Below are 5,407 nucleotides of genomic sequence, written 5' to 3' on the forward strand. Positions count from 1 at the left end.
TTTCTTTTGGCATTGTTTCATTGAAGAACTATGGAAGATCACGTTTCTCATTCCTTTTACGGATGATTTTGTTAATTTATAGATAATATGTTTAAAATCTTCATTCAAATATACTCATGAGGTATTATGAAGCCAAATTTGCTCTCATTTTGGAAGGAGGTTAATAATTCTTTACATAAGAGTAACATTTGCTCAGAAGGGGTAGTAAGTGTACAAGACCTTGTGCGGGTGGTTAGATAATCAAATATTGGTAATATATTGCTGTACAGTTAGTTAATCTATAAAATCTTTGTCACCCTTTATACTGTGGAAAATAATGCTCAGCTAATATTAAAAATATTTAAGGTGTTATGTAGGTTGCCAAATATCTAGCCCTAATCTCTGTGTATGGTATAATTTATATCATTTTCTTTAAGGATTCAGATTTGGGGGAAAAATATTCAAGAGATCACTTTGTAATGATACTTAATGACTTGGCAAACTTTTCACACCACCTAAGGTTACCTTACTGCTGTCCTGTCATCTATTGTACCTCTGCCTCGTTTTCCACATGGACTCCTCTTGTGTTCTGGACTGTTTTCATTCCCTGTATTCTTTGTACATTAGCCTGTAAAGCTGCTGCATTTAATAAGGTGTTTCTTTATTTTCCACTATTTCAACTCCCATATTTTAAGGGCGTGTATTTTTTCATTATTAACCATATGTATAAATATATTTTTAGGGTATGAGCTGACGTTGGTCAGATGTCACCCAAAGAATTGCAGACAATTGCTTGTAGTTAGTTATCAAGTAGTTGTTAGTTCTGAGTAAGTTGGAATGGTTTTCATTTCCATATAAAACTAAGTAATAAGAATGATCGATGTCAGGGATTAATCTATACCAGCGCAGTAAGGGTGAAAATTAGAGACTGTTGTAGATGAGTAGTCTTTACTGCTCTTGCATATAAGATGAGTCCCTTGATTGTAATATCCGACTTCATTTCTATCATGTTTTTAATCTTTTAAATGGTCACTGAATGCAAAGGCTCAGCTACGTGGAGGAGTTGGTTAATACACAAAGTTCATCATTAGTTGTCCTTTATTGGTGCATATATATTGATACCCTTTAGTAAAGAAATTTCCATTGGTTGTCTGTCTTTTAGTTGAAGCTTATCTAGTTGATAATACTGTACTCAATATACCTCACAGTAGCTTTCTAATTATCAATTACGTTGGTACTCAATACAGATTCATACAAGCTCATAAATTTTGAATGTTGAATTGCATATAGTTTCAGAAAATCAAAAGCTTGTTACGGAAGGTGTAAGTAAGCGTGAGTCTTCCTTATGTATAATACTTTTGCTCACTACATTCCGTTGTTTTCACAACAGTTGACTGTTAGAAATATTGAAAACTAATGTACTATTTTTTTTTCGAATTCATTGATTAATGAAACAAGAGTAATTTAAGAAAATTTTACCCTAAATAATTTTTCCTTCTGTATTTCGACTTGTTCGTACATACAGTAGTTGAATTTAAGTCATGTTTTTTTCAGGTGGTATAAATAGTCTCTTAGAAGTTTTATTTAAGTATAGCCCCATTGGAGGCTCTTTCACAGAAATTATAGGCTTAAGCTTATATTCATTTTGCTTTCCAAGTGCTGAAAAAAAAAAAGCACTGTTGGATATTCATAAGGTCGACACCATTTGCTATCGGGTAAAGCTTTTTTTGAAGGCTTCGGGTAGAGGCTAGTCAAGTTGCATCTATATCAAACCAAGCCTGCAAAACCAATGTTTTTTTTTTTTTTTTTCATATTATTGAGATATAGATTCGTATTATTTTGATGATGAATATTGGTAACTTAGATTAAAATATATTATAAATAAAATTGGTCACTTTAAATGTCTTTCAATACTGTTTTATGGTTTAAAAAATTTAAAGACCTTTCTCTAGCTAAAATATGGTTTGGTTTGACTTGGATGTAACAGTTTGATAAGGTTACACAATAATGCGAAGACATATTTTGGTAAAAGGTGAAAGACAACGTTGAACACTTCTGAAGTCAAAGCTAGCAAATGAACCTGGCTCGTTATTTTACCTCACTTTTGCTTACGTTTTCAAGAATATGGTTCCAGAAATAGTTTTGATCATACAGTAGGCAATCATAATTTAATATTTCATCTCACCAAATCGATGACATCATATTGATAAAGTATTGATGCCGTAATTCAATTACTTTTTTGCTTTATATGTTGATATCACAGGAGAATTCATCACATAAAGACTAGATGACTTTGGTACAACTGAAACTATGGGGACTGCATCCACCTGTAATTTGGCGATATTTATATTCAGTGTAATGTATCTTTATGATCATAATATTGAACCCCTATGACTCTCCCTGAAACTAGAAATATTCTGAAAAACTGAGAAATTAAATATAAAATACACATTCGTTTCCAAGTAGTAGGAGTTAATTTTTAAATTTTAAAACAGTTCATATTCCTTCCCTAATTTTTTATATATTTAAGAGCTTTGTAACTTATAAATTTTTTCTCCTTGTTTTGGTCTGGCTTGAGCTATATAGTATGTTTACACGTATAATAAGGTGTGGATTCCCTTTAAATTAACTATTGTAAAAATTGAAATTAATCCAACATCAAGTTTTTACTTATATTTAGCAATTCATATTTGGCCTTCTGTCCTTTGCATCGTAAATTGTATGGCTAATTGTGGCCATAGAAAAGAACTTTTACTTTCTAGATTATTATAATGGCTTGCGTAAATCAAGGGAAAAGTATAGCCTATGTTCACATTATTCTAAAAGATTAAATTTTTAAGGGATTATTGAAAAATTATTAGGCCAGTACGTTGTGTTTTTCTTTTATTTATTTTATATTTAAGGAAAGGTAATGAGAACGAATCTTTTTATACTGAATATCCTCCTGAAACAAAATTGAAATACCATTCTATGTGCTAAGAAAGCTACACTATATAATGAAATATATCACTACTATGAATGACAAAATTATCAACGTTTCTAGGAAATGTTATATATACCTACCTACCTTTGGTTGCAAAATATATATTATGAATACCACGCCTGATTTTGTTTAAAAGCTGTTGTACTATATTCCATGCCTTGTCAGACAACTTAGGCCAAAAAACCAAGACCTCTAATGACACACGATTCATCTAGGTTCCAATCATTTAGACAGAAATATAGTTTTTAATAGAATCATTTTGGAAAATAACTATCTTTAAAGCTAGTTTATGTCGCCAAACCTTTTGTTATGAAGTAGGCCATCGATTCCTTGCAAGATGTTTCATATCATTTTTGAGAAGCTCAGTAGGGTGTAGATTACAATTATTTCAAGAGGGGGGAAAATTCAATCCTTACTTTTGACTTTGGGTAGAAGACACTCTTTAGCTATGGTAAGCAGATCTTCTAGAAGGACACTCCATAATCAAACCAAGGTTCTCTAGTCTTGGGCAGTGCCATAGCTCCTGTACCATGGTCTTCCACTGGCTTGGGGTAGAGTTCTCTTGCTTGAAGGTACACTTGGGCACACTATTCTATCTTACTTCTCTTCCTCTTGTTTTTCTTAAAGATTTCATGGTTTATATCTGAAAGATTATTTTAATGTTGTTACAGTTCTTAAAATATTTTATTTTAATTGTAAATTACTTCTCTTGTTGTTTATTTCCTTTCTTCACTGGGCTATTTTCTCGGTTGGAGCCCTAGGGCTGATAGCATCCTGCTTTTCCAACTAGGGTTGTAGGTTAGCAAGTAATAATAATAATAATAATAATAAATTTTAAATTTATATCTTTTGTTCAATATATTTAGCCATATATGGTGAAAGGCCATCTAGTCTGGTGAACGAAATGTGTATACAGAAGGTCTCCAACTTACAAACTTTCCTCACTGGACTATTTTTCCCTGTTGGAGCCCCTGGGCTTATAGCATCTTGCTTTTCCAACTAGGGTTGTAGCTTGGATAGTAATAATAATAATAATAATAATCCAAGAAACCGTTTGTAATTCGTATGGTTTCTAAGTTGAATTGTGTTGTTCGTAAGTCGATTTTTCAGTAAATCGAATTTGTTAGATTTTGGCCTATTGTAAGCCTATCCTGAATCCCTTGTTTATAATTTCCAGCTACAAAAGTAAACAAATAATCGAGTTTTATGTGAAATTGATATCAGGTTATTACAAAAGTCTTTTTGCTTACTGTATTATCTCATCTTTGTTATTTTTAGTTGGATTTGTGTTGGAGACCTTTATCACATTTCCAAGGTTATGTTTTGAAGACCTTTATCGCAATTCCAAGGATTTGTTTTGAAGACCTTTATCGCATTTCCAAGGATTTGTGTTGAAGACCTTTATCGCATTTCCAAGGATTTGTGTTGAAGACCTTTATCGCATTTCCAAGGATTTGTGTTGAAGACCTTTATCGCATTTTCAAGGATTTGTGTTGGAGACCTTTATCGCATTTCCAAGGATTTGTTTTGAAGACCTTTATCGCATTTCCAAGGATTTGTGTTGAAGACCTTTATCGCATTTCCAAGGATTTGTGTTGAAGACCTTTATCGCATTTCCAAGGATTTGTGTTGAAGACCTTTATCGCATTTTCAAGGATTTGTGTTGGAGACCTTTATCGCATTTCCAAGGATTTGTTTTGAAGACCTTTATCGCATTTCCAAGGATTTGTTTTGAAGACCTTTATCGCATTTCCAAGGATTTGTTTTGAAGACCTTTATCGCATTTCCAAGGATTTGTTTTGAAGACCTTTATCGCATGTCCAAGGATTTGTTTTGAAGACCTTTATCGCATTTCCAAGGATTTGTGTTGAAGACCTTTATCGCTTTTCCAAGGATTTGTGTTGAAGACCTTTATCGCATTTCCAAAACTACAGTTCCTGGAATCATATACTCCACAACTATCAGTATTTTTTAATGATCGTTTCAGCTCTGTAAACATTTTGTTCTGTCCTCAGCAAAACTGGACATCATGAAGTATATTACTATGAAAATTTCCAGTTGCTTGAATTAATTATTTAAGGACATACGTGTGTCGGGCTCTTACAGTTTACTGAATTAATACATTTCTCAGTTAATTTTAAAAAGTTTAATTTCCCAGACTATATTTACTTCTGCTATCGAGAGAGATATATCATGTTGTTCTAATCCAGTAGATGCACTAAGGAGGGATTTGAAAATTTAATTTAGTTCAACCAAAATACAAATTTTACAATTATAACATCTTTAACTTTGTTTTATTGTCAAAGAGATAGGCACATCGTATTTAATTTTATTTCCAAATTCTGCTACCGAGAAAGACATTTGTTGTTCAAATCCAGTAGATGCACTATGGAGGCATTTGAAAATTTAATTTGGTTCCAACAAAATAAAAATTTTACAATTATA

This window comes from Palaemon carinicauda, chromosome 14 (genome assembly GCF_036898095.1).
Source record: "Palaemon carinicauda isolate YSFRI2023 chromosome 14, ASM3689809v2, whole genome shotgun sequence".
Classification (NCBI taxonomy): domain Eukaryota; kingdom Metazoa; phylum Arthropoda; class Malacostraca; order Decapoda; family Palaemonidae; genus Palaemon; species Palaemon carinicauda.